We start from the raw sequence: 14,697 nt of genomic DNA, 5'->3' as shown, positions 1-14,697 counted from the left end.
GTCCCGTATTTCTTGGAGGCATTGTTCGTTCCTTTTCATTCTTTTTTCTCTAAGCTCGTCTTCATGCTTTATTTCATTAAATTGATCTTCAATCTCTGATATTCTTTCTTCCACTTGATCAATTCAGCAATTAATACTTGTGTATGCTTCACTGAAGTTCTTCTGCTGTGTTTTTCAGCTCCATCGGGTCATTTATGTTCTTCTCTAAACTGGTTGTTCTAGTTAGCAATTCCTCTAACTTTTTTTAAAAGGTTCTTAGCTTCCTTGCGTTGGGTTAGAACATACTCTTTTAGCTTGGAGGAGTTTGTTATTACCCACCTTCTGAAACCTACTTCTGTCAATTCATTAAACTCATTCTCCTTCTGGTTTTGTTCCCTTGCTGGCAAGTTTTGATCCTTTAGAGGAGAAGAGGCATTCTGGTTTTTGGAATTTTCAGCCTTTTTGTGCTGGTTTTTCCTCATCTTCGTGGATTTATCTACCTTTGGTCTTTGATGTTGGTGACCTTTGGATGGGGTTTCTGTGTGGACATCCTTTTGGTTGATGTTGATACTATTATTTCCTGTTTGTTAGTTTTCCTTCTAACAGTCAGGCCCCTCTGCTGCAGGTCTGCTGGAGTTTGCTGGAGGTCCACTCCAGACCCTGTTTGCCTGGGTATCACCAGCTGATGCTGCAGAACAGCAAAGATTGCTGCTTGTTTCTTCCTCTGGAAGCTTCATCCCAGAGGGTCACCCACCAGATGCCAGATGGAGCTCTCCTGTATGAGGTGTCTGTCCACCCCTGCTGGGAGATGTCTCCTAGTCAGCAGGCATAGAGGTCAAGGACCCACCTGAGGAGGCAGTCTGTCCCTTAGCAGAGCTCGAGTGCTGTGCTGGGAGATCCACGGTTCTCTTCAGAGCTGGCAGGCAGGAACATTTAAGTCAGCTGAAGCTGAGCCTACAGCCGCCCCTTCCCCCAGGTGCTCTGTCCCAGGGAGATGGAAATTTTATCTATAAGCCCCTGACCAAGGCTGCTGCCTTTCTTTCAGAGATGCCCTGCCCCGATAGGAGGAATCTAGAGAGGCAGTGTGGCTACAGCAGCTTTGCTGAGCTGTGGTGGGCTCCACCCAGTCTAAACTTCCCAGTGTCTTTGTTTACACTTTGAAGGGAAAACCACCGACTCAAGCCTCAGTAATGGCGGACTGCCTCCCCTGTCAAGCTCGAGTGCCCCAGGTTGACTTCAGACTGCTGTGCTGACAGAGAGAATTTCAAGCCAGTGGATGTTAGCTTGCTGGGCTCCATGGGTGTGGTATCTGCTGAGCTAGACCATTTGGCTCCCTGGCTTCAGCCCCCTTTCTAGGAGAGTGAACAGTTCGGTCTCATTGGTGCTCCAGCTGCCACTGGGGTATGAAAAAAAACTCCTGCAGCTAGCTTGGTGTCTGCCCAAATGGCTACCCAGTTTTGTGCTTAAAACACAGGGCACCCAAGGGAATCTCTTGGTCTGCGAGTTGTGAAGACCGTGAGAAAAGCATAGTATCTGGGCTGGAATGCACTGTTTCTCACAGCATGGTCCCTCATGGCTTCCCTTGGCTAGGGGAGGGAATTCCCTGACCCCTTGCACTTCCCGCGTGAGGCAATGCCCCACCCTGCTTTGGCTTGCCCTCCATGGGCTGTACCCACTGTCTAATCAGTCCCACTGAGATGAACTGGGTACCTCAGTTGGAAATGTGGAAATCACCCGCCTTCTGCATTGATCTTACTGGGAGCTGCAGACCAGAGCTGTTCCTAGTTGGCTATAAAGCCACCCAATAAAAGGTGTTTTTCAAGGATGTGGAGAAATTGGAGTCCTCACACATTACTGGCGTATACTGGGAATGTAAAATGGTGCAGTTGCTGTGGATAACAGTTTGGAAGTTTCTCAAAAAGTTAAATATAGAATTATCATATGACCAACAAATTCTGCTACTGGTTATGTACCTCTGAAGAACTGAAAACAGGCATTCACACACCAATTGCTATATGAACGTTCATGATTCACAGTAGCCAAAAGGTGGAAACAACCTTTTGAACCCAACTGCCCAGCAACAGATGAATAGATAAAATGTGATGTATCAATAATACAGAATCTTATTCAGTCCTGAAAAGGAACATGTACTGATGAATGCTACAACATGGATGAGCCTCAAAAACATTTGCCAAATGAAAAAAGCCAGACCCTAACGGGCACATGGTATATGATTTTGTTTGTATAAATATCCAGAAGAGGCAAATCTATAGAGACAAGAAACATATTTTTGCCACCAGAACCTGGAGGTGTGGAGTGCCTGCTTAATGGGGAGAGGTTTCCTTTGGCTGTATTGAAAATTAGAACTAGATAGAAATAATGTATGCCCATCACTATGAAAGTAATAAATGCCACTGTATTATACACTTTAGAATTATTTATTTATTTATTTATTGAGGCAGAGTCTTGCTCTGACGCCCAAGCTGGAGTGCAATGGCATGATCTCGGCTCATTGCAACCTCCGCCTCCCAGGTTCAAGCTATTCTCCTGCCTCAGCCTTCTGAGTAGCTGGGATTACAGGCACCCACCACCACACTCAGCTAATTTTATTTTTTCCAGTACAGATGGGAGTTCACCATGTTGGCCAAGCTGGTCTTGAACTCCTGACCTCAAGTGATCCACATGCCTTGGCCTCCCAAAGTGCTGGGATTACAGTCATGAGCCACCGCGCACAGCCACTAAAATGATTTAAATGGAGAATATGTTGTGAATTTTACCTCAATAAAAGGATAAATATAAATAAATATGTAGGAGACTTATAAGTCACCCATTAATGTAACAACAGGGAAAAAGTATTTAGGCAATATACAATCTATTTTTAAAAAGATATTTGGGTCCTGGCACAGTGGCTTACACCTGTAATCTCAGCACTTTGGGAAGCTGAGGTGGGCGGATCACCTGAGGTCAAGATCATCCTGGCCAACATGATCAAACTCTGTCTCTACTAAAAATACAAAATTAGACGGGTGTGCTGGTGTATGCCTGTGATTCCCAGCTACTTGGGGGGCTGAGGCAGGAGAATCTCTTGACCTTGGGAGGCAGAAGTTGCAGTGAGTCTAAATCTTCCCATTGCACTCCATGGGCAAAAAGAGTGGAAACCCCCTCTCAATAAATAAATAAACAAACAAACAAATAAATAAATAGGCCGGGCACAGTGGCTCACACCTGTAATCCCAGCACTTTGGAAGGCTGAGGAGGGCGGATCAGGAGGTCAGGAGTTCAAGACCAGCCTGACCAACATGGTGAAACCCAGTCTCTACTAAAAATACAAAAATTAGCCGGGCGTGGTGGTGGGCGCCTGTAGTCCCAGCTACTCAGGAGGCTGAGTCAGGAGAATCGCTTGAACCCAGGAGGCAGAGGTTGCCATGAGCCGAGATTGTGCCACTGCGCTCCAGCCTGGGCAATAGAGTGAGCCTCCATCTCAAAAATAAATAAATAAATAATAATAAAAAAAGATAGATGGAAGCTTTGGGTCATTGCCTTTTTTTTTTTTTTTTTTTTTTTGAGATGGAGTTTTGCTCTTTTTGCCCAGGCTGGAGTGCAATGGCACGATCTCGGCTCACCGCAACCTACGCCTCCTGGTTTCAAGCGAGTCTTCTGCCTCAGCCTCCCAAGTAGCTGGGATTACAGGCATGTGCCACCATGTCCGGTTAATTTTATATTTTTTAGCAGAGATGGGGGGGGGGGGGTTTCTCCATGTTGGTCAGGTTGGTCTCGAACTCCTGACCTCAGGTGATTCAGCTGCCTCAGCCTCCCAAAGTGCTTGGATTACAGGCATGAGCCACGGAGCCCGGCTTTGTGTGTGTGCGTGTGTTTGTGAGATGGGAGTCTCTGTCGCCCAGGCTGAAGTGCAGTGATGCGATCTCGGCTCACCACAACCTCTGCCTCCCAGGTTCAAGCGATTCTCCTCCCTCAGCCTCCGGAGTAGCTGGGACTACAGGCGCACCACCATGCTGGCTCATTTTTATATTTTTGGTAGAGAGGGGGTTTCACCACACTGGCCAGACTGGTAACTCCTGAATTCAGGTGATCCACCCACCTCGTCCTCTGAAAGTGCTGGGATTACAGGGGTGAGCCACCGCGCCCAGCCTGGGTCATTGTTTAAATGGACGCATTTTTCTTTCTTCGTGGCACATAAAGTCTCAGTGCATCTTAGATTCAGGCACATCTCAAGTGAGCTGAAACGCGGTACTCAATTGTAGGCTCATTTAGTTGTGTGTGCCTCTTTGCTGTACGTGACATTTACTGTGTGAATGCTGTGGAACTCTAGCCTTGCTAAAAAACATGCTCCTGTGTATTCGGTTTCATTTGGGATAACAGGCAGTCCAAAATATCTGACTTCACAGGTCTAAAGGTTTTCTCTCTCATGTAAACGAAGTCCAGGGGTGGGCAGTCAGGTCTGCGCTGCCAGAGACAGGAAACCATGCATGGTTGCTCCCCTCCCCTGCAGAGAAGCCTGTGCCCCGACCCTTTGGGGAGGCTTCCTCCAAGTTGCACATGAGGCCGGGGATTAGCGTTTTAGTCTGTTCAGCTAAAAATCGGTGTTTCTCAGTGCCAACCAGTGACAGCACGTGTGGTGCGCAGCCCTGGGTTTCTAAACCCCATTCTATCGTCCCAGGACCAATGTCCTGGGATGTCTGGCTGGGTCCAGAGCTGGGCATCCTGCAGTGACAAAACGTGTGAAAGCAACAAGAGGAACAGCATAGCAGCAGATTGTAACCCAACATTGTCTGAGTCCATGCGAACAGACCCATTATTCTCCCTGAGGGAACTGCGCATCTTCCCTAGCCACTACTGTCCGCTTTCTGCGCGGCCAGGCTGGGGTGCGGCCGCAGTGACGCAGTCTCGTGTAGATGAGACCAGCATCCTCACCGGCCAGGAGATGCCCCTGGACCACCTGCGTGGTCAGGATCCAGGCAGGTGACAAGGCTCAGGGCCGCAGCCGAGTCCCCCAGAAACAGTCCCCCTGGGACGGTGGCTTCACGCTGGCCCGAGAGGATTCAGACTGGCCAGGCCAGACCAAGTCTTCTAAGGCAGTTCCTTGCAGTGAACCTCCTACTGTGTGTGTGTCTGTGATATGTGAGTGTGGGGTGTGTGTGGTGTGGTTGTGTGGTTTGATGTGTGTGGGGCAATTGTGTGTGTGGTGTGGTGTGCGTGTGGTGTGTATGATGCTGTATGTGTGTGATGCTGTGTGGAGCATGTGGTGTGTGTGGTGTGTGTGTCATGGTGTATGGTGTGGTTGTGTGGTGTGTGATCGTGTGGTGTGCGTGAGATGGTGTGTGTGGTTGTGTGATGGGATGTGTGGTGTGTGATGGGGTGTATGGTGTTGTTGTGGTGTGTGTGATGTGTGGTGTGGTGTGTGATGGGGTGTGTGGTGTGGTTCTGTGTGGTGTGTGTGAAGGGGTGTGTGATGTGGTTGTGTGTGTTGCTGTGATGGGGTATGGCGTGTGTGATAGTGTGTGTTGGGATGTGTGTATGCTGGGATGTGTGTGTGCTGTGGTTGTGTTGTGTGATAGGGTGTATGGTGTGGTTGCGTGTTGTGTGGTGTGTGGTGGCGTGAGGAAATGTGTGTGGTGTGCTTGTGTGTGATGGGGTGTGTGGTGTGTGTGGTGTGTGATGGGGTGTGTGTGGTGTGGTTGCGTGTGTGGTGTGATGTGAGGTGTGTGCATGGTGGTGTGATGGGATGTATTGTGGGTGTGTGTGGTGTATGATGGTGTGTGTGTGGTGTAGTGTGAGGGTGTGTGGTGTGGTTGTGTGTTGTGTGTGTGGTGTGTGATGGGGTGTGGTGTGATGGTGTGTGTTGTGTGTGATGGGGTGTGTGGTTATGTGTGTGGTGTGATGGGGTGTATTGTGGGTGTGTGGTGTATGATGGTGTGTGTGTGGTGCAGTGTGTTCTGTGTGTGATGGGATGTTTGGTGTGGTTGTGTGGTGTGCGATGGGGTGTGTGGTGTGGTGTATCATAGGTGTGTGTGATGGGGTGTGTATGTGGTGTGGCTGTGTGTGCCCCTCTCCCTGCTGCCTGCTCAGTGGCCCCTGACACTCTGCTGCGTGACCAGATGCCTCCCTTCCCCAAGCGTGGAGAACGGCTGGGTCCATGCAGCGGGAGGTGGTACGGTGAGAAGGCCCTGGGACCTTCCACACCATCCAGGGCGTGGGGGACACCTGCAGGCCCCGAAGACCCAGCAGCTCTGAAGACTGAGCAGCACCAAGTCCGTCTGGCCGTCTCTGGGGAAACTGGCCCACATCAGGTCCCTGGCGCTGTCTCCAGGGTGCTGGGGTTTTATTCAGTTTTCCCAAAACAAGAGGGGTGTGGTTCTGGGGGTCGCAACCCAGTACTGCACCCCAAGGCTCTAGCGTCCGGGCTCGGCTGCAGGGGCTGGGTCTCAGTCAGGAGGGAAAGGCTGTCCCCTGCCCCCGGGGGCACCTCTCATAAGCAGGGGTGCAGGCACGCAAGGAGGCCCAGGGGACAGGGCCCCCCACATGGACTTTCTGCTGGCAGAGGAGGGCACACTGGGGACGGCAGCTCCCACCCCTCAGCCCTTGGGTCTCCTCTCATAGCTCTGCTTCCCACCTACCCACACACTCCCTCGGGTCTGTTCCCCTCGGGTGCACTCCACTTAGCGCAGCCTAGGCACCAAGGAGCTGCTTTCAGCAGTGCATTCATGAGACGCAATGGATTGACCAGATCTGTCATAATTGATGGCAGTTCCTTCAGAAGCTCATTCCAGTGCCCTACTTCCTGCTACTACCTTTGGTTCCCTCAGGACTCAACTGGAGAGCCCAGGCCACTTGATCCTTTTGGCTTCTGTGGTCTCCAGGGACTTTGTATGTAAGGTTTCATTTTCTATCAATCTGACCAATTTTTTTTTCTCCTTTGTCTCAGCTGAGCATAAAAGCATTTATCATTAACTACTTTGTGTATCAGTCGAGTTCAGAGTGTTGCGGGAAGTCAGGGACCCTGCCACGGCAGAAGAACATAAATTGTGAAGATTTCATAGACATTTATTAGTTCCTCAAATTAAAACTTTTATAACTTCTTACACCTGCCTTGACTGCAATCGCTGAACATAAATTGTGCAGATTTCATGGACATTTATCACTTCCCCAATCAATACTCTTATAATTTCCTATTCCTGTCTTTACTTTAATCTCTTAATCCCGTCATCTTCATAAACTGAGGATGTATGTCACCTCAGGACCCTGTGATGATTGTGTTAACTCCACAAATTGTAAAACGTGTGTTTGAACAATATGAAATCTGGGCACCCTGAAAAAGAACAGGGTAACAGCGATGTTCAGAGAATAAGGGAGATAACCAGAAGGTCTGACCGCCTGCGGGGCCGGGCAGAACAGAGACATGCTTTTCTTATTGCAGAAAACGAGTAGGAGAAAAGAATTCCCAGGGGAGGCCTATGGACAGGCGCTCTGGGGTTGTCTGCCTTATGCAGTTGAAGATAAGGGATGAAATATGCCCTTGTCTCTTGCAGTGCCCTCCGGCTTGCTAGGATTAGAAATCCTAGCCTGGCGAATTCTAGTCAGACTGGTTCTCTGCTCTTGAACCATTTCCTGTTAAGATGTTTATCAATGACAATGCGTGCACAGTGGGACATGGAACCTCATTAGTAATTCTAATTTCACCCTGGCCTTGTGACCTTGCTCTGCCCTTCTGCCCTTGTGATCTTTTATTGCTATTTGAAGCATGTGATCTCTGTGCACCCACTCCCTATTTGCACCGCCCTCCCCTTTTGAAATCCGTAATAAAAACTTGCTGATTTTGTGGCTCAGGTGGGCATCACAGAACCTGCCAACATGTGATGTAACAGAGGCCCAGCTGTAAAATTTCTCTCTTTTGTATTCTTTCTCTTTATTTCTCAGACCAGCTGACACTTATGGAAAATAGAAAAGAACCTACGTTGAAATATTGGGGGTAGTTCCCCTGATACAGAGGACTTTTGTTTATTGTTATAAAATTAATGTGTGGACCGGGTACATGGTGGTTCACACCTGTAATCCCAGCACTTTGGGAGGCCGAGGTGGGCAGACTGTTGGAGTCCAGGAGCTCGAGACCAGCCTGGCAACATGATGAAACCCCATCTTTACTAAAAATACAAAACATTAGCCAGGCATGGTGGTGTGAGCCTGTAGTCTCAGCTACTCAGGAGGCTGAAGTGGGAGAATCACCTGAGCCCAGGTCAAGGCTGCAGTGAGCCATGATAGCACCACTGCACTCCAGCCTGGGCAACAGACTGAGACCCTGTCTCAAAAACAAACAACAGAAGAGGACACAAAAAAAGTGAAAGATATTCCATGCTTATGGTCTTGAAGAATGAATATTGTTAAAATGACAATTCTGCCCCAAAGTAATTTACACATTAAATGCAATCCCTATCAATATACCAATGACATTCTTCACAGAAGTAGAAAAAAAAAATCCTAAAATTTGTATGGAACTAAAAAAGATGCCGAATAGTCCAAAACAATCCTGAGCAAAAACAACAAAGCTGGCATCACACAACCTTTCTTCAAAATTTATTACAAAGCTATAGTGACCAAAATAGCATGGAACTGGCATAAAAACAGACACATAGATCAATGAGACAGAATGGAAAATCCAGATATAAATCCACGCATTTATAACCAACTCATCTTCTACAAAGGCGCCAAGAACTTACAATGGGGGAAATGACAGCTTTCAATAAATGGTGCTGGGAAAACTGGATATCCACATGCAGAATGTGGAGACCCCTAACTCTCACTTTACACAAAAATCACAGAAATGGATTAAAGACTTAAATCGAAGACCTGAAACTGTGAAACTACTAGAAGAAAATATTGGGGAAACTCTCCAGGACATTGGTCTGGGCAAAAATGTTTTGTATGAGGCCTCAAAAGCGCAGGCAACCAAAATGGACAGTTGGGATTACATCAAGCCGAAAAGCTGCACAGCAAAATAATCAACATAGTAAAAAACAACCCGAAGAATGGGGAAAAAATATTTGAAAACTATCCATTTGATAAGGGATTCATAACCTGAATATATAAGGAGCTCAAACAACTCAATAGCTAAGTTGTATCACTTCAAACTATATTCTTAGAAATGTAAGCTATTAATTCTAATCAACAGGATAACCACTAAGAAAAATCTTTAAAACATTACAGAAAAGAAAACGAGGGAATTCAAATGGAATACTAGCAAAATCAATCAAATACAAAACACTATTGGAGGAATTTAGGGGAAAAAAGATTGAAACTTACAGAAAACAAATAGCAAAGTGACAGAAGTGGTTCCTAATCAGAAATCATTTTGAATGTAAATGTATTTAATTCACCAATTGAAAGAGAGATTGGCAGAATGGATTTTAAAAACATGACCTAACTACATGCTATCTACAGGTGACTTAAATCCAAAGACACAAAGAGATTTACAGTAAAAGGATGGAAAAATATTTTCCATGAATTAGTAACCAATAGAAAGCTGGCATGGCTGAGAATGTGCCATTGCTCTCCAGTCTGGGCGACAAGAGCGAAACTCTGTCTCAAAAAAAAACCCCAAAAAACCAGATAGCGGGCATGACTACTAATACTAGAAAATAAGACTTTATAAGACTTTAAGTCAAAACTTGTTACAAGAGATTAAAAAAAAGGACATTATGTATTGATAAAAGGTCAATCCATCAAAAACATTATAAGAATTATAAAGACACAAACGCTAAACAGCAGATGTCCAAAACATATGAAGCAAACATTGAACTGAAGGGAGAAAGAGATTGAAAATAATGGAGGCTGGACATGGTGGCTCATGCCTGTAATCCAGGTACTTTGGGAGGTCGAGGTGGATAGATCAGTTGAGGTCAGGAGTTCAAGGTCGGCCTGGCCAACATGGCAAAACCCCATCTCTACTAAAAATAAAAAACAAAAATACAAAACTCAGCTGGGCATGGTGGCAGGTGCCTATAGTCCCAGCTACTTGGGAGGCTGAGGCAGGGGAATTGCTTGAACACGGGAGGCAGAAGTTACAGTGAGCTGAGATCATGCCACTGCACTCCAGCCTGGGCGATGGAGTGACACTCCATCTTAAAAAAGTTAAAATAAAATAATAGTTGGAGACCTCAATACCCCAGTATCAATAATGGAACATCTAAACATAACAAGAAGAAAACAGCAGACTTGAACAACACTATCAACCATCTAAACCTAAGGGACACAAATCAAGTCTCAATCACTTGGGGTCAGGAATTTGAGACCAACCTGGCCAACATGGTGAAACCCTGTCTCTACTAATAATACAAAACTGGCCGGCCACGCACGGCGGCTCATACCTGTAATCCCAGCACTTTGGGAGGCTGAGGCGGGTGGATCACCTGAGGTCAGGAGTTCAAGACCAGCCTGGCCAACATGGTGAAACCCGGTCTCCACTAAAAATACAAAAGTTAGCTGGGTATAGTGGCAGGTGCTGTCATCTCAGATACTCAGGAGGCTGAGGCAGGAGAATTGCTGGAACCCAGGAGGCAAAAGGTGCAGTGAGCCGAGATTGCGCCATTGCACTCCAGCCCGGGAAAAAACAGCAAGACTCTGTCTCAAAAAAATAAAAATACAAATACAAAAACTAGCCGGGTGTGGTGGTGGGTACCTGTAATCCTAGCTACTTGGAAGGCTGAGGCAGGAGAATCGCTTAAAACTGGGAGGTGGAGGGCTGGGTGCCGTGGCTCACGCATGTAATCCCAGAACTTTGGGAGGCCGAGGCGGGTGGATCACGAGGTCAGGCGATCGAGACCATCCTGGCTAACATGGTGAAACCCTGTCTCTACTAAAAAATACAAAAAAATAGTCGGGCGAGGTGGCGGCGCCTGTAGTCCCAGCTACTTGGGAGGCTGAGGCAGGAGAATGCCGTGAACCTGGGAGGTGGGCTTGCAGTGAGCTGAGATCGCGCCACTGTACTCCAGCCTAGGCGACAGAGAGAGACCCTGTCTCAAAAAACAAAACAAAACAAAACAAAACAAAAAACAAAAAAAACCCAACAACTGGGAGGTGGAGGTTGCAGTGAGCCGAGATCACGCCACCGCACTCTAGCCTGGGCAACAGAGAGAGATCCTGTCTCAAAAAAAAAAAAAAAAAAAAAAAGGAAAAATAGAATCAACAAAACTGAAAGTTGATTCTTTGAAGAGGCTAACAAAATTGACTTACCTTTACCTATAAAGCTAAAGATGATTAAGCTATATTTAGAAAAAGAAAATGTAAATAACTATCAGAAATGAACACAGGGACACTATACCACTAACCTTACTGAAATAAATGCCAGTGCATTAGATAAACTGGATGAAATGGACAAATTCCCTAGAAACACTCAATTACCAAAACTGTCTCAAGAAAAAATAGAATTTTTTTTTTTTTTTTTTTTGGAGACAGAGTCTCGCTCTGTTGCCCAGGCTGGAGTGCAGTGGCCGGATCTCAGCTCACTGCAAGCTCTGCCTCCCGGGTTCACGCCATTCTCCTGCCTCAGCCTCCCGAGTAGCTGGGACTACAGGCGCCTGCCACCTCGCCTGGCTAGTTTTTTGTATTTTTTAGTAGAGACGGGGTTTCACTGTGTTAGCCAGGATGGTCTCGATCTCCTGACCTCATGATCCACCCGTCTCGGCCTCCCAAAGTGCTGGGATTACAGGCTTGAGCCACCGCGCCCGGCCAAGAAAAAATAGAAAATTTGAACAGATCTATAACAAGCAGTGATTGAATCAGCAATAAAAAACCTCCAACAAAGACAAGACTAGCACCACATGCCTTCACTGTTGAATTCCACAAAACCTTTAAATAATTAATACCAAAATCTTTCTCAAACTCTTCCAGTAAATATCAGAGGAAGGAAAACTTTCTAACCCATTTTATGAAGCCAGCACTACCCTGATACCAAAGTCAGACAAAGGCACCACAAGAAAACTAGAGACTAATATCTCTTCTTGATGCAAAAATCCTCAACAAAGTATTAGCAAAGTAAAACCAACAAATTATTATAAAGGATTATTCACCATGGCCAGGTAGAATTCATCCCAGCAATGAAAGTGTGGTTCAATATACAAACATTAATCAATATATGACATTAATAGACTAAAGGAGAAAAACCACAGGTTCATTTTGATGCCAAAAAAAAAAAAAATTTGGCAAAATTCACCATTTCATAATAAAAACACTTGCCAAACTTAGAGGGTACTTCTTCAACATGATAAAGGGCATTTATGAAAACTCACAGCTGGCCGGGCACAGTGGCTCATGCCTGTAATCCCAGCATTTCGGCAGGCCGAGGCGGGTGGATCATGAAATTAGGAGATCAAGCCCATCCTGGCTAACACGGTGAAACTCCATCTCTACTAAAAATACACAAAATTAGCCCACGTGGTGGTGCGTGCCTGTATCCAAACTACTCTAGAGGCTGAGGCAGGAGAATCGCTTGAACCTGGGAGGCAGAGGTTGCAGTGAGCCAAGATCGCTGCACTCCAGCCTGGGCGACAGAGCAAGACTCCATCTCAAAAACAAAAAAAAAAAAAAAGAAAGAAAACAGAAAACCCACAGCTAACATCACACTCAATGGTGAGAGATGAAAACTTTCTCCCTAAGATCGGGAACAAGAGAAGGATGCCCACTTTTACCACTGCTGCTCAGCATTGTGCTGAATGTTCTAGCCACAATAATTAGGTAAGAAAAAAGAAAAGGTAGTCAAATTGGAAAAGAAATAAAACTGTCTCTATGCACAGATGACATCATTCTATATATAGAAAATCCCAAAGAATACACAAACTAAGTACTAAAGCTATTAAATTAATTCAGCAAAGTTGCAGGAGAAAAGACCAACACACAAAATCAGCTGTTTGTATACACTAGCAATGAACAATCTGGAAACATAGTTAGGAAAAACAATTCCATTTACAATAGTAGCCAAAAGAACAAAATGGCTAGGAATAAATTTAACCAAGGAAACAAAACATTAGAAGTATTTTAAACTGCTGAAAATTGCAAACCATTGTTGAAGGAAATTAAACAAGACATAAATAAATGGAAATGCATTCTGTGCTCGTGGATTGAAATACAGTATTGTTAAGATGGCAATATTTGGGAGGCTGAGACGGGCGGATCGCAAGGTCAGGAGATCGAGACCATCCTGGCTAACACGGTGAAACCCCGTCTCTACTAAAAAATACAAAAAACTGCCGGGCGCGGTGGCTCAAGCCTGTAATCCCAGCACTTTGGGAGGCCGAGACGGGCGGATCACGAGGTCAGGAGATCGAGACCATCCTGGCTAATACTGTGAAACCCCGTCTCTACTAAAAAATAGCCGGGCGAGGTGGCGGGCGCCTGTAGTCCCAGCTACTCGGGAGGCTGAGGCAGGAGAATGGCGTGAACCCGGGAGGCGGAGCTTGCAGTGAGCTGAGATCCGGCCACTGCACTCCAGCCTGGGCGACAGAGTGAGACTCCGTCGTAAAAAAAAAAAAAAAAAAAAAAATACAAAAAACTAGCTGGGCGAGGTGGCGGGGGCCTGTGGTCCCAGCTGCTCGGGAGGCTGAGGCAGGAGAATGGCGTGAACCCGGGAGGCGGAGCTTGCAGTGAGCTGAGATCCGGCCACTGCACTCCAGCCTGGGCGACAGAGTGAGACTCCGTCGTAAAAAAAAAAAAAAAAAAAAAAATACAAAAAACTAGCTGGGCGAGGTGGCGGGGGCCTGTGGTCCCAGCTGCTCGGGAGGCTGAGGCAGGAGAATGGCGTAAACCCGGGAGGCGGAGCTTGCAGTGAGCTGAGATCCTGCCACTGCACTCCAGCCTGGGCAACAGAGCGGGACTCCGTCTCAAAAAAAAAAAAAAAAGAAAAAAAAAGAGATGGCAATATTAACCAAAGTAATCTACAGATTCAATGCAATTCCTATCAAACGCCCAATGGTCTTTTCGCTTTTTGAAAAGCTGATCCTTAATTTTTTGAGACACTGTCTCAAAAACAAGTGTCAGTGTCGCCCAGGCTGGAGTGCAGTGGCACGATCCCTAATTACTTTCATAAAATATTCAAAAGCAACTTCATATTTTCATTTTAATACAGCCAACATTCTGAAGTTCAAAGAATTTTTGGCAGTACAGGTGCAGTGGCTCACACTTGTAATCCCAACACTTTGGGAGGCTGAGGCAGGCAGGTCACCTGAGGTCAGGAGTTTGAGACCAGCCTGGCCAACATGGTGAAACCTCATCTCTACTAAAAATACAAAAATACAAAATACAAAATTTAAAATACAAAAATTAGCCGGGCGTGGTGGTGTGTGCCAGTAGTCCTGGCCACTCGGAAGGCTGAGGCAGGAGAATTACTTGAACCCAGGAGGTGCAGCCTGGGCAACTGTGAATCTCAAAAAAAAAAAAAAAAGTTACTGGTCATTAGTTAATAAACAGTGCTTTAAAAATTCTCATCAGTCAGTGAAATAATTTTTATTTTTTTTTTTGAGAGAGTCTTGCTCTGTTGCCCAGGCTGGAGTGCAGTGGCACCATCTGAGCTCACTGCAAGGTCCGCCTCCCTGGTTCATGCCATTCTCCAACCTCCTGAGTAGCTGGGACTACAGGTGACTGCCACCACGCCTGGCTAATTTTGTTTTTCTATTTTTAGTAGAGACAAGGTTTCACCGTGTTAGCCAGGATGGT

This window comes from Rhinopithecus roxellana, chromosome 9 (assembly GCF_007565055.1).
Source record: "Rhinopithecus roxellana isolate Shanxi Qingling chromosome 9, ASM756505v1, whole genome shotgun sequence".
NCBI classification, from domain to species: Eukaryota; Metazoa; Chordata; class Mammalia; order Primates; family Cercopithecidae; genus Rhinopithecus; species Rhinopithecus roxellana.
Note: the sequence above shows the minus strand (reverse complement) of the source record.